We start from the raw sequence: 24425 nt of genomic DNA on the forward strand, positions 1-24425 counted from the left end.
GATAAATAGGGAGCAGAGCCAGTTTTATGGGAGAAATCCGGGAATATTTTGCCCTCGGATGCGTTTTTCCCCTTCCTTGAGCAGGATTTGCCCATCCCAAATTTTCCAATCCCTATGGAGGAGGTCCCTGTCCCGTTTATCCCAACTCACCTCCAGCTCACTGTGCTCTCCTGGGCTAAAACCCGGGATGCAGAGGAAATTCCAGGTGTTTTCCTCCTGGCTGCTGTTCCCAAGGAAGAACTTACATGAAATTCCTCTCTGGCTCCATCCGTGCGCTGGTGGGAACTGGGAATGGAAAAGATGGACAAGGAACATTCCAGGTGTGGTGGGAACTGGGAATGTAAAAGATGGACAAGGAACGTTCCAGGTGTGGTGGGAACTGGGGATGGAAAAGATGGACAAGGAACATTCCAGGTGTGGTGGGAACTGGGAATGTAAAAGATGGACAAGGAACGTTCCAGGTGTGGTGGGAACTGGGGATGGAAAAGATGGACAAGGAACATTCCAGGTGTGGTGGGAACTGGGAATGTAAAAGATGGAACATTCCAGGTGTGGTGGGAACTGGGAATGGAAAAGATGGACAAGGAACATTCCAGGTGTGGTGGGAACTGGGAATGGAAAAGATGGACAAGGAACATTCCAGGTGTGGTGGGAACTGGGGATGGAAAAGATGGACAAGGAACATTCCAGGTGTGGTGGGAACTGGGGATGGAAAAGATGGACAAGGAACGTTCCAGGTATGGTGGGAACTGGGGATGGAAATGATGGACATGGAACGTTCCAGGTGTGGTGGGAACTGGGAATGTAAAAGATGGAACATTCCAGGTGTGGTGGGAACTGGGGATGGAAAAGATGGACATGGAACATTCCAGGTGTGGTGGGAACTGGGGATGGAAAAGATGGACAAGGAACGTTCCAGGTGTGGTGGGAACTGGGGATGGAAAAGATGGACAAGGAACATTCTAGGTCTTGCTCCTGGTGCCTGGAGCTCCTGGGAAGAGTTTTCCAAGTTTCTGGGTCCGAGGCAGCAGCCTCAATCAGGGATCATCGTTCCCTGCTCTTCCCGGGAGTTGGGCTCTGCCAGCAAAGGGCGCCCGGGGGAGAAGCTGAGCGAGCTGGGAACATTCCAGATCCTGCTCCGGCTCTGGAATCCGACCTCATTCCCTAGGCTGGCTGGAAAAGCCTTTCCGGTCCCAAAAGCCTCTCCTGAAGGATCTTCTGGATGTGGAGCAGCTCCGTGGGGGCAGGATGCGGATCCTCGGGTGGGAGGCATATGGACATCCGTTGGATATCCCGCACTCCATTGGATATCCTGCATTCCATCAGGGAATATCCCTCACTCCGTTGGATATCCCGCATTCCATTGGATATCCTGCATTCCATCACACATCCCGCATTCCATTGGATATCCCACAATCCATTGGATATCCCGCATTCCATTGGGGAATATCCCTCACTCCATCAGATATCCTGCATTCCATTGAATATCTCACACTCCATGGAATATCCCACACTCCATTGGATATCCCGCATTCCATTGGATATCCCACATTCCATGGAATATCCCACACTCCATTGGATATCCTGCATTCCATCAGGCAATATCCCTCACTCCATTGGGCATCCTGTATTCCATCAGATATCCCACACTCCATGGAATATCCCACACTCCATTGGATATCCCACATTCCATCAGGGAATATCCCAAACTCCATAACACATCCTGCACTCCATCAGACATCCCGCATTCCATTGGATATCCCTCACTCCATGGAATATCCCACATTCCATCGGATATCCTGCACTCCATGGAATATCCCACACTCCATTGGATATCCCACATTCCATTGGATATCCCACGCTCCATGGAATATCCCACATTCCATCGGATACCCTGCACTCCATGGAATATCCCACACTCCATGGAATATCCCACGCTCCATAGAATATCCCACACTCCATTGGATGTCCTGCATTCCATCGGATATCCCACACTCCATGGAATATCCCACACTCCATCGGATATCCCGCATTCCATCAGATATCCCACATTCCATTGGATATCCCACGCTCCATGGAATATCCCACACTCCATCGGATATCCCGCATTCCATCGGATATCCCGCACTCCGTCCCATTCCCACCCTCTGGCTTGGGCTTTGCAGGGAATTCAACAGAGCTGCTCCGGAGGCCTTTTGGGGTTATTTTTGTCCCATTCCTTAAGGAAAAGGGCAGTGGATCAATCATTCCTGGTTTTCCCGCTCCAGGCCGGAATCCCGCCGTCTTTATTTCCCTGTCACTCCGATCTCCCCCAAAAGCAGCTTAGAGCTGGTGCCTGTCCGAGCTCCAACCCCCCCGAGGCTGATCCCGGCCGGATTCCTGGATTTTGGCAGCCCCCCCAGCACTCGGCGGCTCCCTCTTCCAAAAGAATGGGATTCGTTACAGCCGGATTTGTGTTCCCTGCGCCAGGATTGGAGGAACCGCTCGGAGACGATGACGGCTTCGCCTTCGCCCTCCTTCTCCCGCCGGATCTGGGCTCTGGAATCGCTTCGCTTGGAGCTGCTGAGGGACCAGGAGGATGGGAAATGATGGGGAAGCAGCTGCAGGATTCCGGGGATTTTGGGAAGCTGAGGAAACAGCGATGGCCACTGGGGATGTTGGAATGGTGGACGTTGGAATGGTGGATGTTGGAATGATGGACGTTGGAATGGTGGCCATGTTGGAATGGTGGATGTTGGAATGGTGGATGTTGGAATGGTGGCCATGTTGGAATTACGGCCATGTTGGAATGGTGGATGTTGGAATGATGGACGTTGGAATGGTGGATGTTGGAATGGTGGCCATGTTGGAATTACGGCCATGTTGGAATGGTGGACGTTGGAATGGTGGACGTTGGAATGGTGGACATTGGAATGGTGGATGTTGGAATGGTGGCCATGTTGGAATGGTGGCCATGTTGGAATGGTGGACGTTGGAATGGTGGATGTTGGAATGGTGGCCATGTTGGAATGGTGGATGTTGGAATGGTGGCCATGTTGGAATTACGGCCATGTTGGAATGGTGGACGTTGGAATGGTGGCCATGTTGGAATGGTGGATGTTGGAATGGTGGCCATGTTGGAATGGTGGCCATGTTGGAATGGTGGATGTTGGAATGGTGGACGTTGGAATAGTGGTCATGTTGGAATGGTGGATGTTTCAATAATGGATGTTGGAATGGTGGCAATGTTGGAATTGTGGACGTTGGAATGGTGGCCATGTTGGAATGGTGGATGTTGGAATGGTGGCCATGTTGGAATGGTGGCCATGTTGGAATGGTGGACGTTGGAATGGTGGATGTTGGAATGGTGGACGTTGGAATGGTGGATGTTGGAATGGTGGCCATGTTGGAATGGTGGATGTTGGAATGGTGGACGTTGGAATGGTGGCCATGTTGGAATGGTGGCCATGTTGGAATGGTGGATGTTGGAATGGTGGACGTTGGAATGGTGGATGTTGGAATGGTGGCCATGTTGGAATGGTGGATGTTGGAATGGTGGACGTTGGAATGGTGGCCATGTTGGAATGGTGGCCATGTTGGAATAGTGGATGTTGGAATGGTGGATGTTGGAATGGTGGACGTTGGAATAGTGGTCATGTTGGAATGGTGGACATTGGAATGGTGGATGTTGGAATGGTGGCCATGTTGGAATGGTGGATGTTGGAATGGTGGCCATGTTGGAATGGTGGCCATGTTGGAATGGTGGACGTTGGAATGGTGGACGTTGGAATAGTGGATGTTGGAATGGTGGCCATGTTGGAATGGTGGATGTTGGAATGGTGGATGTTGGAATGGTGGATGTTTCAATAATGGATGTTGGAATGACGGATGTCGGAATGATGGACGCAGTGGAATGGGATGTTGGAGCCGTGAGTTGGAATGATGGCCATGGTGGAACGGGATGTTGGAATTACAGCCATGGTGGAAGGAAATGTTGGAATCGTGGCCATGGTGGAATGATGGATGTTGGAATTATGGCCCTGGTGGAAGCTGATGCTGGAATCGTGGCCATGGTGGAAGTTGATGTTGGAATGGTGGCCATGCCCCTGGGCAAAGCCAACCCATAATGATGGTGGCCCCATGGCAGACCCATAGTGATGCTGATCCCAAGTATCCCGTTGGGATAAGGAGCCACGTGCTGCAGCAAACCCTCATCCCAATCCTTGGGAACGCCGGATCCTTGACCAGATCCCAGCCCATCATGGTGCCTGATCCCACGGCAGACCCACAGTGGAGGAAACCCCAAACGATGTCGATCCTGATGACCCCATTGGGATCCAAACCCTCATCCCAACCCTTGGGAATGTTGGTCCATGGAGACCCTCAGTCCCCCAAGCCCCAGGGGTGGGACAAACCCATCCCCAGGACACCCTGGACCTCCAGGACGTCCCAGCCCCCCTTCACCCCACCCTTGAGCGTTAATTGTGTGCTAATTACCTTTCATTAAGGCTTCAGACCGGGCTCTTTCCCAGCTCCACCACGGATTTGGGCAGCTGGGAGGAGGTCGGGAGGTCCATCCCTAATTCCAGGCCCGCCTGAGCCCCCCCATTAGCGTAATTAGTCGCGCTAACGAGGAGCTGTGATGTTTTATGCATGGCGCCTAATTTTACTCCGGCAAGCTCCTGCTAAATTTAACTCCATTAATCACTGATTCCCGAGGGGCCGGATCCCTGATTGGCGTCACATGGATTAGGGCAGGAAAGGGATTGGAAAGAAACCCCCCTCGCCCTTCTCCTGCGGGAGACGGAGCCGCCGGTCCTGGGATGAGTCCGGAACGCGGCAGGAAGGCGTCGCTCCTTTCCTTGCTGCTGTTTTCTGGGAAAAACCAGAGGGAAAAAAAATCATTTTGGGATCGTTGCTCCCTCCCCATTCCCAATCCCGGTTTTCTCGGCCGCGTTTACACAGCGGAGCCGTCTGTGATTAATTTTTTTTTTTATTGCGGGCTCCAAGAGGTTATGGAGCAATTCCCAGATTTCCTTGATGAATTCCCAAGGGTTGGGAGTCACTGGTTGGTCCTGCATCAATCAGCCTGTCCGGATGCTGGCGGATCCATCAATCCCCACCACAGACGTCGGAATTCCTCAAGGAGCTTGAGGACAAGGCTTGAGTCCCTTCAGTGTCCAGCTGCTCCCAGTTTCCTCCCATTCCCTAAGGAATAAAATCCCCCTCATTATTTCAGAGTCACTGGATTTGAAGGGATTTTTCCCCTTCCTTAACCCCATCCCTGCAATATTCCATGGATTTGGACCATTCCCACCCCTCCTGCTCAGGGATGAGGATTTGGGTGATGTCCATGAGCGTCTTCCAGCAGGTGGAGCCACCAAAATTCAGAAATTTAGGTCTGAACATCCATGATCCTGGGATAGGGAGAAAATTGGGATTGGGGAGTCTGAGCTTCCACATCCTGGGATGGAGGGAAAATTGGGATTGGGGAGTCTGAGCTTCCATGTCCTGGGATGGAGGGAAAATTGGGATTGGGGAGTCTGAGCTTCCACATCCTGGCGTGGGGGGAAAATTGGGATTGGGGAGTCTGAGCTTCCATGTCCTGGGGTGGGGGGAAAATTGGGATTGGGGGGTTTGAGTTTCCATGTCCTGGGATGGAGGGAAAATTGGAATTTGGGGGAACATTGGGACCTGGGGGGCTCTGAGCATCCAAATCCCAACCTGGGAGGGGGGGGAATCTGGGATCTGGGTTGTCCAAAAATCCAAATCCTGGATTGTGGGGATACTGGGATTTTGGGGGAACATTGGGACTGGGGGATCCGAGCATCCAAGTCCTGGGCTGGGGAGACACTGGGATTTGGGGGGAACTGGGATTTGGGGGGCACATTTGATCAGGAGTCTCCGAACATCGAAATCCCAGTCTGGGATTCTGGGATCTGGGTTGTGCAAACATCCAAGTCCTGGATTGTGGGGACACTGGGATTTTGGGGGGACATTGGATCAGGGGGCTCTGAGCATCCCAGCCCTGGCCTGGGGGGACACTGGGAGGTGGAGTTGTCCCAATATCCAGGTCCTGGATTAAAGGCCATCAGGATTTGGGCACTCCGAGCATCCCAGTCCTGGATCAGGGGGACATCAGGACCTGACGTTGCCAAGTTTTCCTCCCAGGCAGGAGAAAAATGAAGGAGAAATGGGAAAAGCGGAGCCAAGGCCAGGCTGGGATCTCATCTTCCTGAGGCACAGACGGAGCAATTAGAGGACAAATCCTTCCCGGGGCTGATCCCACTCCAGGAACACAAACGCTTCCATGGGGGTCCTTTCCCGGCTTTCCGAGGCTGCTGGAAATTCCGAGCCGGTAATTCCTTGATGGAAATGGGATATTCAGGTACTTGAAATGGCCACGAGAGTAGTGGAAAACATGGAAAAAAGAGCTTTTCCCACGTGAAAAATTCCCCGGGGGGAAGCGGGCTGGGAGCCAAAAATCCCAGGAAAAATGAATATCCAGGTGTATCATCACCCAGCCCAGGTGGATTTGGGATTTGGGAAGCAGCAGGAGAATCCCAATCTGCCTCCCTTCCTCCTTTTCCACGTCCTCAGGTCACGGATTCCGGCCCCGGGGAACAGAACCAATTTCCCAACGTTTCCAATTAAACGCTTCCCATCCGAGCCGTTAATTAGGACGTTCCAGGGCACTTCCCAGGCACTCAGATTTCCCAAATATAATTATTAATATCCCATGAAACAATGAATTATCGCCCACAATTAAAATTAATTACGTTTCTCCGAGTTAATTAAATTATTCTTCGGGTAGGGAGATGAGGGAATTCCACCATCCAAAGGAGAGGCCCTGTGGGGGACAGGGAGGAAGCAGGAGCGGGGAGGGGGCAGTGCTCCAGAATTCCAGGTTTTTCTTGGCTTCCCATATTCCCATCCCATCCCATCCCAGCATTCTCCCATCCCCTTGGGCTTGGATACAGCGGGGTTTTCCAGGGGAAAAAAACCCAAACCCTGATATCTTCAGTTCTCCAGGAAAATTGGAAATAAATGCTGATTTTCATGGGAAGTGGGAATTGGGTCTGGAGCAGAGGCCAAGGAATGCTCAGGGAATGCTGAGTGGAGCATTGATCCATGGGATCACATTCCCAGCACTCCAAACTGCCCAAATTCCAGAAATTCCACACCCCAGGCTCGGGTTTTCCACCAGGTTTCTAAATGGATGGGATGGTTCCAGAGGTTTGGAATTCCCTGTGGAAGGAGCGGCTCAGCTCCAGGCCCGGCAATTCCTCTGTGTCCTGCCAGGATCCAAGATCCAGGATTGAGGATCCAAGATCCAAGATTCAGATTCCAAGATCCATGATTCAGGACCCAAGATCCAGGATCCAAGATCCAGGATTCAGAACCCAAGACCCAGGATTCAGGTTCCAAGATCCAGGGTCCAAGATCCAGGACCCAGGGTTCAGGATCCAGGGTTCACATTCCAAGATCCAAGTTCCAGGATTCAGGGTCTAAGATCCAAGATCCAGGATCCAAGTTCCAGGATCCGGGGTCCAAGATCCAGGATTAAGGATGTAAGATCCAGGATTCGGATTCCAAGATCCAGGATTCGGATTCCAAGATCCAGGATTCGGATTCCAAGATCCAAGATCTAGGATTCAGGTTCAAGATCCAAGATTCAGGATCCAGGGTCCAAGATTCAGGATCCAGGGTCCAAGATCCAGGACCCAGGATTAAGGATGCAAAATCCAGGATCCAAGATCCAGAATTCAGATTCCAAGATCCAAGATCCAGGATTGAAGATTCAGGATTCAGATTCTAAGATCCAAGATCCAGGATTCAGGTTCCAAGGTCCAGGATCTAAGGTCCAAGATCCAGAATTCAGATTCCAAGATCCAAGATCCAGGATTGAAGATTCAGGATTCAGATTCTAAAATCCAAGATCCAGGATTCAGAGTCCAAGATCCAGAATTCAGAGTCCAAGATTCAGGATCCAGGACTCCGGACCCAAGATCCAGGATTCAGGATCCAAGATCCAGAATCCAGGGTCCAAGACTCAAGATCCAAGATCCAGGATTCAGGATCCAAGATCCAGGATTCATCACCCAAGATCCAGGATTCAGGTTCCAGGACCCAGGATCCAAGATCCAAGATCCAGGATCCAAGATTCAGAACCCAAGATCCAGGATTCATATTCCAAGACCCAGGATTCAGGGTTCAAGATTCAGGATCCGGGATCCAGGGTCCAAGATCCAGGATTCAGAACCTAAGACCCAGGATTCAGGTTCCAAGATCCAAGATCCAGGATCTGGGGTCCAAGATCCAGAATTCAGGGTCTAAGATCCAAGAACCAGGATCCAAGTTCCAGGATCCAAGATCCAGGATCCAGAGTGCAAGATCCAGGATTCAGCATCCAAGATCCAGAATTCAGGGTCCAAGATCCAAGTTCCATGATCCAAGATCCAGGATCCAAGATCCAGGATCCAAGATCCAGAATTCAGGGTCTAAGATCCAAGTTCCATGATCCAAGATCCAGGATCCAGAATTCAGGGTCCAAGATCCAGGATCCAGGATCCAAGATCCAATATTCAGGGTCCAAGATCCAAGTTCCATGATCCAAGATCCAGGGTCCAAGATCCAGGATCCAAGATCCAGGATCCAGGATCCAGCATCCAAGATCCAGAATTCAGGGTCCAAGATCCAAGTTCCATGATCCAAGATCCAGGGTCCAAGATCCAGGATCCAGGATCCAGCATCCAAGATCCAGAATTCAGGGTCCAAGATCCAAGTTCCAGGAACCGGGATTGTTTGCCCTTCCCTGTCCCTGTCCCTGTCCATGGATCACTGTTATCCCCCAAAATTGCCTGGAAGTAACTCGGGGTCATGGAGCGGCTCCGGGTAATTTTCCCACATTTTTCCGTGGGGAGGGATGGGATGGAACAGCTCGAGTGGATTTTTATTCCCTTCTCTCTTTCTTAGCAGGATTAACCCTTTTGTGGGAAGAAAAAAAGAGAGAATGCTGGAATTTTCCACTCCACATTGTCTCTTCCTTTGGGAACAGCTCCTGGGCCTTTTCCCCCTCTTTCCTGGGAAAATGTGGGAACCAGGACCTTGTGGGGAAAGGGAGAAAAGGAAAAGCTGCAAATAGTGGCAAAAAGTAATATGGGAAAAATAATGGCAAAAAAAAGGAATTGCTCTTTTTTGAAGACTCCAAGATGGGGCTAAAATTCCAATGGATTGGGATAAAAGAAGGAATTTTGGGATGTGTTGGGTGCTGGGGTGGGGTGGGGGTTCTCCCCTCCCTAAAAATTTTGGTTTTATCCCCCTTTTCCTTCCCCTCCCATTTCCCGCTGGATTTATTCCCATCCATATTTACATCTCGATGTATGATTCAAATATTCCTGCCTGGATTTCCTCATTCCAAGGACTTTCCTTCTCCAGGACTCCCCGGGGATCCTCCCTGGATTTCCTCCATCCTCGATGCTCCTGTTCCACATCCAAGGATAAAAAAAACCTCTCCTGCAAAAGATTCCCCAAAAGCTCAAAATTCCCACTGAATCCCAGCCAGCGGAGCACTTCAACATCTCCGCGGTGATTAATTAGGAATAAACGCCTGGATTAGGGACGGATCCGGGATTTTGGAGCAGGAAATCCCACTCCTCGCTTTACACCGCGCCCCATTTGTTCCCGTTTTGCATCCAGGAGCCAGTCTGGGAAAAAACGGGAAAAAAATTCCCTCTGGATGTATCCAGGAAAATCCAGGCTCTGCTGAGCCCCTTCCCTTAATTCCAGGAAAATATTGCAAATTCCGCTCTGTGAGGGGAGGGACAACGGGGGGAAATTCCATTTATCCCCCGGGAGTTCTGGGTTTTCCCACTTTTCTTCATCCCAGGGGGTTTTTGGGATGCTGAAGTTTTCATCATGGGGAGATTTTTATAATCCGGAGGTTTTTAGGATGCTGGAGGTGCCCCCAAATTCTTTCAACTCAAACCTTTTCCAAAGAAAACAAAGGACAAGGGTTTGGCAGCGGGAACTGAGGACCCTTCATTTTTTTTTCTTTTTTAATTCCCTCACTTTCACCCTATTTTTTTAAATTTTCCCATTATTTATGTAATTTCCCTTTATTTTCCCAATTCTCCCCTTCCTCCCACTTATTTTTAAAAATTTCCAATAATTTTTTGAATTTCCCTTTATATTTTTTCAATTTCCCCCCTTTTTTCCTTTTTATTTTTAAATTTCCCTATTATTTATGAAATTCCCCTTTTTCCCTCTCCCTATTTCCCCTCCCCACTTTTTATTCCTTTTTTTTCCTCCTTAAATTTCCCCATTATTTTTACAACATCCCTTTATTTTTCCCCAGTTTCCCTCTTTTTTGGAGTTTTCCTGGCTGGGCTGGGATTTGTGGTATCCCTGTCCCAAACTGGGATTGGGATGGGATTTGTGTTATCCCTGTTTTCCAGGCTGGGACTGGGATGGGATTTGTGTTATCCCTGTTTTCCAGGCTGGGATTGGGATGGGATTTGTGTTATCCCTGTTTTCCAGATGGGATTGGGATGGGATTTGTGTTATCCCTGTTTTCCAGGGTGGGATTGGGATGGGATTTGTGGTATCCCTGTTTTCCAGGCTGGGACTGGGATGGGATTGGTGTTATCCCTGTTTTCCAGGGTGGGATTGGGATGGGATTTGTGTTATCCCTGTTTTCCAGGGTGGGACTGGGATGGGATTTGTGTTATCCCTGTTTTCCAGGCTGGGATTGGGATGGGATTTGTGTTATCCCTGTTTTCCAGGCTGGGATTGGGATGGGATTTGTGTTATCCCTGTTTTCCAAACTGGGACTGGGATGGGATTTGTGTTATCCCTGTTTTCCAGATGGGATTGGGATGGGATTTGTGTTATCCCTGTTTTCCAGGCTGGGATTGGGATGGGATTTGTGTTATCCCTGTTTTCCAGATGGGATTGGGATGGGATTTGTGTTATCCCTGTTTTCCAGGGTGGGACTGGGATGGGATTTGTGTTATCCCTGTTTTCCAGGGTGGGACTGGGATGGGATTTGTGTTATCCCTGTCCCAAACTGGGATTGGGATGGGATTTGTGTTATCCCTGTTTTCCAGGCTGGGACTGGGATGGGATTTGTGTTATCCCTGTTTTCCAGGCTGGGACTGGGATGGGATTTGTGTTATCCCTGTTTTCCAGATGGGATTGGGATGGGATTTGTGTTATCCCTGTCCCAAACTGGGATTGGGATGGGATTTGTGTTATCCCTGTTTTCCAGGCTGGGACTGGGATGGGATTTGTGTTATCCCTGTTTTCCAGGGTGGGACTGGGATGGGATTGGTGTTATCCCTGTTTTCCAGGCTGGGATTGGGATGGGATTTGTGTTATCCCTGTTTTCCAGATGGGATTGGGATGGGATTTGTGTTATCCCTGTCCCAGACTGGGACTGGGATGGGATTTGTGTTATCCCTGTTTTCCAGATGGGATTGGGATGGGATTTGTGTTATCCCTGTTTTCCAGGCTGGGACTGGGATGGGATTTGTGTTATCTCTGTCCCAGACTGGGACTGGGATGGGATTTGTGTTATCCCTGTTTTCCAGGGTGGGACTGGGATGGGATTTGTGTTATCCCTGTTTTCCAGATGGGATTGGGATGGGATTTGTGTTATCCCTGTTTTCCAGATGGGATTGGGATGGGATTTGTGTTATCCCTGTTTTCCAGATGGGACTGGGATGGGATTTGTGTTATCCCTGTTTTCCAGGCTGGGATTTCATCCTGTCCTTGAGCTGCTCCATAAATCCCATCCCTCCCTGGAGCTTTTCCAAGCCTCTGGAATGGGGGACGCCTCCCTGAGGGCCCCTTTGACGTCCCAACCTCCTTTTTGGGGTCGCTCCGGCGCCAGCGGCGTCCTGGATTTTGGGATCTGCTCCACTTCCTCCGTCCTCAGGCCCGGGAAGGACTTTAATTAGCAGGGCCTGCAATTAGGGCAGTAATTTGGGAAGCGGGAATTGCTCCGTGTCCCCTGCGCTGCATTGCACCAACCACGGCTGCAAAACAAAACAAAACAAACAAAATTTGGGAATTTTGGGGGAAAAACCCAAAAATCTGCCTTTTTTCTGTCATTTATCTCCTGCTGTGATGTAAACCCCGAAGGGGGAGGAAGCCCAGCCGAGCTTTTCCTGAGGAAAGGAATAAAAATTCCATGGAATCTGGCAGTGATTGAAATTCCAGCTTGGATGGAGCAGGGAAGGAGGGAAACGCCGCATTCCCAGCACCTTTGGGAACCTTTTAGGATTGGGAATTTCTCCCTGCCGGAGCCACCAAGCTGGGAAACGGCTCCAAAACCATCAAATTTGGGAAAAAAATGGGAATTTTCACAGCGCTGGATCCCCTCCGTGGAGTTTTCCTGGGGGTTTGCAGAGGGAATAAGGAATTTTGTAAAGGAAAAAGGAATTCTGCTCAAGGAAAAAGGGATTTTCCAGAGAGAATAGGGAATTTTTGTGGGGGAAATAAGGGATTTTGCAGAGGGAATAAGGACTTCAACAAGGGAAAAGGAAATTTTTATGGAGGGAAGCAGGAATTTTTTGGGAGGGGATAATGAATTTTGCGGAGGGAATAAGGAATTCTATGGGGGAATAATGAATTTTGTAAAGAAAAAAGGAATTTTGTAGAGGCAATAAGGAATTTTATAGAAGGAATAAGTAATTTTTGTGAAGGGAATAAGGAATTATGCAAAGGAAAAAGGAACTTTGGAAAGGAATGAGGAAATGTGCAAAAGGAAATGGGAATTTTTGTGGTGGGAATAAGGGATTCTGGAGCCCCTCCATGGGGTTTTCCTGGGGGTTTGCAGGGGGAATAAGGGACTTTGTGGAGGGAATAGGGAATCCTGCAGAAATAATTTTGCAAAGGAATAAGGAATTCTGTCAAGGGGGAAAAAAAGGAATTTTGCACGAGGAAAAGGGAATAAGGCTCGGGTGGGGCTGGAGAGGAGGAAAACGCCGCATTCCCAGAACATCCAGGAACATTTCAGGGGCAGAAGAATTCCAGGGAATCAATGGAATTGTTCCATTTGGAACCGGGACTAAAAGCCTCATTCCAGCTTTTAATGGGCCGGGAGGAAAATGGGAAGCGACATAACGGGATGAGCTGGCTGGAAAAGGAGGGAAGAGAAATTAATGGGATCGTTTGGAGGGATTTGGGAGCTGGATAATGGAGGAGTTAGGGCTCCCTTGGGATTGGAGGGAAATCCGGCTCCTTTTTCCCTAAAAAACGGCGGATTCGGCGCGCGGAACAGCAGGAGGAACTGGGAGAGCTGGGATTGGACCCACCTGAGCTCCAGGTCTTGGCTCCGAGGGGATATTTTGGGATAAATCCCTGGATTTGGAAGGATAATCATAATTCCTGGCGTTATCCTTCCCTGCCCTCCCATTCCAGCCTGCTTTTGGGATATTTTGGGATAAATCCTCGTTTTTTTTGAAGGATATTCATCGGTTTTGTCATTGTCCTTCCGTGCCCTGCTGTTCCAGCCTGGTTTGGGGGATATTTTGGGATAAATCCCTGTTTTTCAAAGGATAATCATCAGGTTTGGCATTGTCCTTCCCCGTCCCCCCATCCCAGCCTGGTTTTTAGGATATTTTTGGGACATTTTGGGATAAATCCATGTTTTTTGAAGGGTAATCATCAGTTTTGGCATTGTCCTTTCCCTCGCATTCCAGAGTGTCCCATCTTGGCCTTGACTCCAATTTTCCAACTCCTGCAAGGAATGGGAAGAGGATCCTTCAGCTTCCCACTTCCAAGACTGGAATGTCACCTCCCCAGATCCCGTCTCTGCAGGGAAATCATGGATTCTCCGGGATGGATGGAATTTGGTTACTTTGGGAATCCTTCTCCATCTTGCTCCAGGAGCGTTTTCCCACTCAGTCCACGAATCCACATCCCAGAGCTGAATTTTTCCATATTTTTCCTCTTTTCCCACTCCACCAACCCCCGGGAGATGCTGGGAGAAGGCATTGGAGTCGCTTCCAGCCTGGTCCCATCACGTTTATCCCCCCTGTGCTTTTCCCTCCTCCATCCTCTTTGATTTTCTGGGAATGCTGTGTTCCCTCCTGGCTGCTGGATCAGCACAGGGAAATTTTGGTCCAGGTGGAGCCGATTTCTGTCCAAAAATTCCCGATTTTCCTTGACTTGGAGCATCCCTTGCTCCAACCATAAACGTGTGATCCTCTCTTACTTTCCATTATTCTTTCCCCCCCTCTCTCCCTCATGGAATTGCTCATTCCAGGTGTTTATTCCAGGGAATAAATGCAAGGATCAGGAGTCATTCAATTAAATTAAATTTCTCTATTCCCGTTATCAGCGGGAAAAGCACGGCCAAGGAGCCTTGGGAATAGGGAAATTTCCTTATCTGCAATCCCACGCGTGCCAGGCACTGGGAATTGGGAATCGCTCCCTGCAGGAGCCACCAAGCTTGGAAAAGGTCTCCAAAACCATCCAGTTTGGGAAAACATGGGAATTTTTATAGCGCTGGACCCCCGCCATGGGGTTTTCCTGGGGGTTTGCAGAGGGAATAAGGAATTTTGTAAAGGAAAACGGAATTTTTGCGGAGGGAATGAGGGAATTTTGAGGAGGGAAACAGGAATTTTGCAGAAGGAATAAGGGATTTTGCAGAAGGAATAAGGAATTCTGCAAAGGAAAAAGGAATTCTGCAAAGGAAAAAGGAATTTTGGAAGGGAATGAGGAATTTTGCAGAAGGAATAAAGAATTCATGGGATGGAGGGGCCGGCCCCCAGGGCTGGACACCACTCCTTGGCCCTCTGTCCATGTGGATGGAAAATTTGGGATCTGGAGCTCTGGGAGTGGGATTTGACCCCATGGAATGAGCCACGAACCTTTTGGATTCAATGCTCAGAGCGAAGAGGAATATTTTGGGTTTAACCTTAAAAATCCCTTTCCAGAGCCGGAGTGGATCCCTGAGCGTGGGCCAGCGGCTCCTGGTGGATTCCTGCTGGGAATGACCTTGGAATGACCTTGTTTGGGATGCTCCGGGTCCCAGAAATGATGAGTTCATCCCCCAGCTCGTGTTTATCCCAAAAAAGCTCCGGAGCGTTGATTCCGTGTCCAGCCCTTGGAAAAGCTCCGGGATGACCTTGGGTGTCTCCCTCTCCTGCTCAGCCTCAGATTTTGTTTCTGGGAAGGCAAAAAAGGGGAAAAACAATTTGGAAAGAAACCAAATAACGGGATTGAAGCATCAGGAGGAGCCAATTATCCCGTGGGATGCTCCTGGAATGTGATGCGGGCCCCATCCCAACCTGAGATCATCAATGACACTTCCTGGACAACATCCTGGGAATTTTCCTGGCTGGAATGGATTTTGTTCCATTTCCATGTCCCAAACTGGGATTGGGATGGGTTTTGTTCCATTTCCATGTCCCAAACTGGGATTGGGATGGGTTTTGTTCCATTTCCATGTCCCAAACTGGGATTGGGATGGGTTTTGTTCCATCTCCATGTCCCAGACTGGGATTGGGATGGGTTTTGTTCCATTTCCATGTCCCAAACTGGGATTGGGATGGGTTTTGTTCCATCTCCATGTCCCAAACTGGGATTGGAATGGGTTTTGTTCCATCTCCATGTCCCAAACTGGGATTGGGATGGGTTTTGTTCCATCTCCATGTCCCAAACTGGGATTGGGATGGGTTTTGTTCCTTCCCCGTGTCCCAAACTGGGATTGGGATGGGTTTTGTTCCATCTCCATGTCCCAAACTGGGATTGGGATGGGTTTTGTTCCATCTCCATGTCCCAAACTGGGATTGGGATGGGTTTTGTTCCTTCCCTGTGTCCCAAACTGGGATTGGGATGGGTTTTGTTCCTTCCCCGTGTCCCAAACTGGGATTGGGATGGGTTTTGTTCCATCTCCATGTCCCAAACTGGGATTGGGATGGGTTTTGTTCCATCTCCATGTCCCAGACTGGGATTGGGATGGGTTTTGTTCCATTTCCATGTCCCAAACTGGGATTGGGATGGGTTTTGTTCCATCTCCATGTCCCAGACTGGGATTGGGATGGGTTTTGTTCCTTCCCTGTGTCCCAGACTGGGATTGGGATGGGTTTTGTTCCATCTCCATGTCCCAGACTGGGATTGGGATGGGTTTTGTGCCATTCCTGGTTGTATTTGTTGGGAAAACAGGAAAAATAAATTCCAGTGAGCTTGGGAAGCTCTGGAGTAGAAGTAAAGCCTCGTCTGAGGCCGTTTTCCTCCTGTTCCAAGTGGGATTTTCATGGCTTTTCCTAGATTTAGAGGGATTTGGGGAAAGGGAAGATTTGGGATGAAATGTCACATTTTTTGGGAATAATCCCTGGATAAGGGCTGGTCCCACCCCGCTGTGCGCTGGGTCTCTCCTTGCTTTGTTTGGGATTCTCTGGGGGAATTTTGTTGCACATAATGCTCATAATCCCACAAAAACCACGGGAATTTTCCTTATGGGAAGCAAAGGCTGAAGGCAAGGTCACGCTGAAGCACAGCAACACCAAGTTCTCCTCTTAATTCCTGAATTTATCGCATCCAGCCTTTCCCACCTTTCCCCTTTCCCAAGGGATCTGCCGAGCACTCCCCGCCCCGCTCATCTCGTTCCCCCGGATCCGCTCCCGCGCTGTCGCTTCCATGAATTGTCCCCGCGCTCCGCGGGTGCCGCCGTGTCCCCGGGAGCCGTCCCTCCTGATCTTGAGGCTCCGTGACAGGTCGGGGGCTGGATCGGCGGCATCGGTCCCGGGATTGCCGCGGAGCCGGCGCTGGAGCCGCGGGAGTCACGGAGCGTTAAAGGGCCTGAGGAGGCCCCGTGGTGGCACCAGGAGATGATCCCGGCCCACAGATGATCCCACCAGGAGATGATCCCGGCCCACAGATGATCCCAGCCAGGAGATGATCCCAGCCGGGAGATGATCCCACCAGGAGATGATCCTGGCTGGGAGATGATCCCAGCCCACAGATAATCCTGGCCCAAAGATGATCCCAGCCCACAGATGATCCTGGCTGGGAGATGATCCCAGCCAGGAGATGATCCCACCAGGAGATGATCCCAGGCAGGAGATGATCCCGGCCCACAGATGATCCCACCAGGAGATGATCCCACCAGGAGATGATCTCGGCCCACAGATGATCCCACCAGGAGATGATCCCAGCCCACAGATGATCCCAGCCAGGAGATGATCCCAGCCGGGAGATGATCCCACCAGGAGATGATCCTGGCCCAAAGATGATCCCAGCCCACAGATGATCCTGGCCAGGAGATGATCTTGGTGCACAGATGATCCCACCAGGAGATGATCCCAGCCGGGAGATGATCCCAGCCAGGAGATGATCCCAGCTGGGAGATGATCCCACCAGGAGATGATCCCAGCTGGGAGATGATCCTGGCCCAAAGATGATCCCAGCCTGCAGATAATCCTGGCCCAAAGATGATCCCAGCCCACAGATGATCCCAGCTGGGAGATGATCCCAGCTGGGAGATGATCCCACCAGGAGATGATCCCAGCCGGGAGATGATCCCGGCCCACAGATGATCCCACCAGGAGATGATCCCAGCCCACCGATAATCCTGGCCCAAAAATGATCCCAGCCCACAGATAATCCCAGCCCGCAGATGATCCCGGCCCACAGATGATCCCACCAGGAGATGATCCCAGCCAGGAGATGATTCTGGCCCACAGATGATCCCAGCCCACAGATGGTCCTGGTGGGGAGATGATCCCGGCCAGGAGATAATCCTGGCCCAAAGATGATCCCAACCCACAGATGATCCCATTCTGCAGATGGTCCCACCAGGAGATGATCCCAGCTGGGAAATGATCCCGGCCTGCACACGATCCTGGTCCACAGAACATCCCAGCCCACAGATGATCCCAGTGGGGAGATGATCCCAGTCAGGAGATGGTCCTGGTGGGGAGATGATCCCAGCCCACAAATGATCCCAGCTAGGAGGTGATCCCAGCCCACAGATGATCCCAGCCGGGAGAAGATCCAGGCTCGCAGATGATCCCAGCCCACAGATGATCCCGGCCCGCAGAGCCAAGGGATAATTAATGAGCATTTAATGAGGATTTCAGCCCTGAGAGCCGAATCCAGGCTATCCCTGGAGCTCCAGGGCGGGAGAAGGCAGGAGAGGGATGAGTTTTCCCAGGTGTCTGTGGGGATGATCCTGGTGCTGGAGCACGTTGTGCACGTTCCCACCGCGAGCTCCGAGCCTTTGGGGCGCCGTTATCACAAATCAACGTCCTTTTCCTCCTCCCTCCTGCCCAAACCTCTCCCTTTCCTCCTTCGGAGCGTGACGGTCACGGACGAGTTGGGATTATCCAAACCCCGCCTTGGATGCTGAAGGTGAAGGTGAACTCACCTTGGGTTTCTCCTTTGGTTGCGCGCCAGGGCTGCCCAAAAAGCCAATCCCTGCCTGGTTTTTTCCACCCTTTTCCTGCAAAAATGCCTGGATCCCGCTGGCATCTTCAGGGAGGAAGTCAGCCGGAAGGGAGGAAAGCTTGGACTCGGATCTGAAGCAGAAACCAAGCCCTGCTGGTGCCAGGCCTGGAGCTGCCTGCCGCCGTCACGGTGGGGGCTCGTCTTGGCGGCCAACACCACCCCGGGGCGGCTCCGCTTGGATCCAGCTCCTTCCTGGGAGGCTGGGATCCCGTCCAGGCCCTGCCGGTCGGATCTGGGGTCTCCTGGAGCAGAGAGGGACCATGAGGTTTCGCTCCAGCCGAGCCGAGCGCCAAAGATCTCGTTAAAATGGAAGGAGCTTGGCAGAGCTTAAATCTGAAACTTGGACAAAACCGCCGTTTTCTCCCCCCAAAGTACAATCAATTCCTTTCGTCTATAAATAGCCTCTATAAATAGCGGCGGGAAGAGGTTTTAATATTTCCAAAGGCTCTTCTGGGGGAAGAAAAGCTGGAAAATTGGGGTTAAACTCCTTGTTTTCCCTACGTTGGCTCAGCAAAGGCAGCGCCGCAGCCTCGAGCACCCCAGAAAAGCCTCTTGGCTCTGCTCCGAGAGCTTCAAGGAGCTCGGTTTGGGAAAAAACTCGGGAATAAAGCGGGTTTTCATTCCCAGCCGGTGTCTGGAAGAGGCCGAGTCCGTAATGGGGTCAATGACTCGGCCGCGCTTCCCCCGGGCTTGGCAAGAACCAGACAAATTGCTGAGCGGCAGCGCTGCTTTCCGGAGACCTCCGAGCGGGTCATTAGTGCCTAATTAGCGCCTAAACGCTCTCATTTGTCGTGCCCTGTCAGGGGAGATCCCGCTCGGCCTCCTCCTCCGCATTCCACCGGCTGGGGAGCCAGGGAAGAAAAGCCATAAACCCGAGCGGCTTCGAGAAGAGATTTAACCCCAGCCCAGCACGGGCTAAAGCCTGGCTTGGCCCTTCGTTCCTAAAGCCCGGCTTGGCCCTTCGTTCCTAAAGCCCGGCTTGGCCCTTCGTTCCTAAAGCCCGGCTTGGCCCTTTGTTCCTAAAGCCTGGCTTGGCCCTTCGTTCCTAAAGCCCGGCTTGGCCCTTCGTTCCTAAAGCCTGGTTTGGCCCTTCGTTCCTAAAGCCTGGCTTGTTCCTTTGTTCCTAAAGCCCGGCTTGCCCTTCGTTCCTAGAGCCCGGCTTGGCCCTTCGTTCCTAAAGCCTGGCTTGGCCCTTTGTTCCTAAAGCCCGGCTTGGCCCTTCGTTCCTAAAGCCTGGCTTGGCCCTTCATTCCTAAAGCCCGGCTTGGCCCTTCATTCCCAGAGCCCGGCTTGGCCCTTCCTTCCCAGAGCCCGGCTTGGCCCTTCCTTCCTAGAGCCTGGCTTGGCCCTTCGTTCCTAAAGCCTGGCTTGGCCCTTAGTTCCTAAAGCCTGGCTTGGCCCTTCGTTCCTAAAGCCTGGCTTGGCCCTTCGTTCCTAAAGCCTGGCTTGGCCCTTAGTTCCTAAAGCCTGGCTTGCCCTTCGTTCCTAAAGCCCGGCTTGGCCCTTCATTCCTAGAGCCCGGCTTGGCCCTTCCTTCCTAGAGCCTGGCTTGGCCCTTCGTTCCTAAAGCCTGGCTTGGCCCTTCGTTCCTAGAGCCCGGCTTGGCCCTTCATTCCTAGAGCCCGGCTTGGCCCTTCATTCCTAAAGCCCGGCTTGGCCCTTCGTTCCTAAAGCCCGGCTTGGCCCTTCGTTCCTAGAGCCCGGCTTGGCCCTTCGTTCCTAAAGCCCGGCTTGGCCCTTCGTTCCTAAAGCCCGGCTTGGCCCTTCGTTCCTAAAGCCTGGTTTGGCCCTTCGTTCCTAAAGCCTGGCTTGTTCCTTTGTTCCTAAAGCCTGGCTTGGCCCTTCGTTCCTAGAGCCCGGCTTGGCCCTTCGTTCCTAAAGCCCGGCTTGGCCCTTCGTTCCTAGAGCCCGGCTTGGCCCTTCGTTCCTAAAGCCTGGCTTGGCCCTTAGTTCCTAAAGCCTGGCTTGGCCCTTAGTTCCTAAAGCCCGGCTTGGCCCTTCATTCCTAGAGCCCGGCTTGGCCCTTCGTTCCTAGAGCCCGGCTTGGCCCTTCGTTCCTAAAGCCCGGCTTGGCCCTTCGTTCCTAAAGCCCGGCTTGGCCCTTCGTTCCTAAAGCCCGGCTTGGCCCTTCGTTCCTAAAGCCCGGCTTGGCTTTTTTTTGTTTTATTCCAGAGCCCTGCTTGGCTCTTCCTTCCTAAAACCCGACTTGGCCTTTTTTCCCAGAACCAAATTTGGCCTTTCCTTCCTAAAGTGCAACTTGGCTCTTTCTTCCTTTCTAATTCCCAATTTTCCTCTTCCTTTCCAGAGCCCGACTTGGCCTTCTCATTCCTAGAGCCCAACTTGGCTTTTTCTTCCTAAAGCCTGTCTTGGCTCCTTCCGATCTAAATTCCCACTTGTTTATTCCTTTGCAAAGCCCACCTTGGCCTTTTCCTCCTAGAGCCCAACTTGGATTTTTCTTCCCAGAGCCTGCCTTGACTTTTCCTTCCTAAAGCCCCACTGGGATCTTTCTTCCTTTCGAAATCCCCGTTTGGCTCTTCCTTTCTAGGGCCCAGCTTGGTCTTTTTTTTTTCCAGAGCCGGATTTTGCATTTCCTTCCTAAAACCCCACTTGGCCCTGTCTTTCCAAAGCCCCACTTGGGTCTTTCTTTCCCAAACCCCACTCGGCTCTTTCTTCCCAAAGCCTGACTTGGCCTTGTCTTCCTAAATCCCAACTTTGCCCTTTTCTTTCCCAAAACCCAACTTGCCCTTTCCTTCCCAAAGCCCCCAGCAAGGCTTGGCCCAAGTCCTTGCTTCCTTCTCCTTCTTTTCCCAAGGAAATGATGGAATTCCCGTCCCTGGCAGCCGTGGACGTGGCTGGGTTCACAGTTGGACCCCACGACCTTGGAGATCCTTCCCAACCTCCCCAGTTCCACGATCCCTCTTCCCTTTGCTTGCTCGGGTTCCTCTGTCGGCTCCTCCTGCCGAGAACGCCTCCGGCTTAGGAATAAATTCCCAGGTTTTGTGTTATCGGGATGGCAAATCGAATTTGGGGCGGGGTTGGAACATTCCGATGGGTTTTTTTTTTTTTTCCCCTTCTTTTTCCTCCGGAATTTTTTCCCTCTCACTCAGAGCCCGGCTCGGCATCGCCGGGTGACAACGTGATGACAGCGGCTCCGAAAAGAGGGGGAGGCGATGGATCTGTGCAGGGGGGGAGAAAAACAGGGAAGAGGAGGGAGGGAGGCAGGGAAGGAGGTCGGGAGGGAGCGAGGAGATGTGGAGATGCCACTTCGCTGCTCGCACTCGCCGTGATTATCCCATCCCGGCTCCTCGGAGCCGGATCCGCCTCCCCCTTCCCTGGGAGATGGGACTCGTGGCCTCCCCCGCTTCTGCTGGCTTTTCCCGGGGTTATTTTTATGGATTTTGTATCTTTTATATATATGTACTTTTCCATAAATAAATCAGGAGCCATCCCAGCGCGGTGCGGTGTGAGGACGTGGAAGGATCCACGTGGATCTGGGATTGGCCCTTCCCACGTTCCACCTGGAGCACGGAGAACTCCAGGGTGACCCCAAAATTAAGGCAAAATGGGTCTTTTCCCTAAAATAATGTGGAATTTTCCTCCTTTTTTCCCTCAAGGTGGGGTAAAACCTGGCAGGCTGAGTTAATTAATTTTTAATTCATGTGCAGTTTCGGCCAGAAGCCGGCTGTGGAGAAGGGTTTTTTAGGATGCAGATTTTTGGGATGAGGGTTTCCATCCATGGGGGCAGGGTGGGCTGGGATTCACGGTGGGATCCAGGGGCTGTTTTCCCTACATTTCCCTTGGGAATTGGTTGTCAGCTGTGCCCTGGCTCTAATCCCATCCCAGGCCCTTCCTTTGGGTTTTGGGGATCTCCTCTCCCCGAACCCCCATCCAGAGGCGTGGCCACATCCCAAATTCCCAGCCAGAAGGAAAATCCTTCGTGTCCAGCCTCCAATCCTGTGGCACACGGGGGTCTCAGAGGCCGGAGCTGCTCCCAGCTAGGTGAGAGCTGACAGAGAAACCCGTTCAAATCCCAATTTTTTATTATTTCCTTCTTTCCTTTCCTTCCCTCGTTTTCTGTCTCACCTTGAGCTCCCCCCCGGCTCTTCCCGAGGCGGCGGCACCTGGCTCCGGGATTATTTTTCCCATCCCTTTTTGGCAGCGCTCCCTCCTCCGGCACAAACGCAGCTCCTATAAATAACCGCGGCTCGTGCTCGCTCCCCCTCCCTCCTTCCCTCGGATCCGTCTTCCTTTCTCCTTGTCTGTCCCTTCTCCTGCCGGGAGGAGCCGCTGGAAAATCCAGGGGTGGGGGTTGAGCTCAATCCATGGCCCCCTCATCCCTGGAATCGGCTGCATCCAAAGCACGTGGGGGAATTTTTAATTGGATGGATGCAAACCTCTCCCTCCCCTCCAATTCCCTCCCCAGTCCCCCCCCCATAATTAATTCCTGCATTTCCTTTTATCCTTTCCCCATGGTCCCAAATCCAGGCAGCCGCTCCCTAAAAATTCCCCCACTAGGATGCCGTTGGGTTTCCTGCCCAAAAAATTCCCTAAATCTGGAGGAAAATGTTGGTGGAGATGTTTCCCAACCTGTTTAGGGCACGACGGGTTTGGAATTAATTAATTCCTGCATTTCCTTTTATCCTTTCCCCATGGTCCCAAATCCAGGCAGCCGCTCCCTAAAAATTCCCCCCCCAGGGTGCCGTTGGGTTTCCAGCCCAAAAAATTCCCTAAATCTGGAGGAAAATGTTGGTGGAGATGTTTCCCAACCTGTTTAGGGCACGACGGGTTTGGAATGGATTGGGAGGGAATGGCTGCACACGGATTAGGACCGGGGTCCCTTGGCCCACGGGAATGTGGAATTCCAGAAATAATTCCAGGGTTGGTATGAGCACAAAGCCCCAAAAAGTCAAAATGATCCCGATGAAAGTGCCTGAATTTTTGGGAGAAGCTGAAATTGAGCTCAGCCCGGGGGATCCCGAAGGACAAATCCAGGTCTGGAGAGCGGAAACCGCTCCGTGTGTGACCAAGGATGGATTTGGGATCCCCCATCCCAGGGGATGGCGGGGACAGCAAATCCGGCTTGGACTTCGGGTTTTTCCAGCAGGGAATTCATCAGGAATGGTGGCGGGGCCGGGATAATGAGATGCTGCTCACGCTCCCTAATGAAGTGCCGAAGGAAGTCGGCGCCGGCTCCCGGCAAATTAGATCGGGATTATTGGAGCAGGGAGAATGGAAGGATCCGAGATGGTATCCGAGTGAGCGGGAAGGGCTGGAAGGAGAGGAAGGATGGAAACCCCTCCCAAAACTGGGATCAGGGCAGCAGGGATCGGCCTCTCCGGTGGCGACGCCGACCGGAGCGGGAATGGGAAGTGGGAATGGGGTTCTCCGGAGCATCCCAAGCTTTCCGTGGGCTGCGTGTCCCCAGATTTGCTTCTGATCCCGTTCCTGGCTGGATCTGGCTCCTTCGCAAAGGAGGTTTTCCGCCCATTCCCAGATGGATTTGGCTCCGTTGCTCCTTTCCTTGGATGTGTGCCTCCTCCCAAGGTGGCACGTTTGGGAATGTGGGGGACATGGGAATGTTGGAATCTTCCAGATGTGGGGTTTTTGGGGATATGTGGGATATGGGAATGTTTGCATCCTCCAAAAGTGGCGTTTTTGGGAATATGAGAGATATGGGAATGTTTGCATCCTCCAAAAGTGGCGTTTTTGGGAATATGAGAGATATGGGAATGTTTGCATCCTCCAAAAGTGGCGTTTTTGGGAATATGAGAGATATGGGAATGTTTGCATCCTCCAAAAGTGGCGTTTTTGGGAATATGAGAGATATGGGAATGTTTGCATCCTCCAAAAGTGGTGTTTTTAGGGATATGGGAACGTTTGCATCCTCCAAATGCGGCGTTTTTGGGAATATGAGGGATACGGGAATGTTTGCATCCCCCGAACATGGAATGTTTGGGAATGCGAGGCTCAAGTTGGGATCATGGTCC

Source organism: Lonchura striata, chromosome 24 (assembly GCF_046129695.1).
Source record: "Lonchura striata isolate bLonStr1 chromosome 24, bLonStr1.mat, whole genome shotgun sequence".
Classification (NCBI taxonomy): Eukaryota; Metazoa; Chordata; class Aves; order Passeriformes; family Estrildidae; genus Lonchura; species Lonchura striata.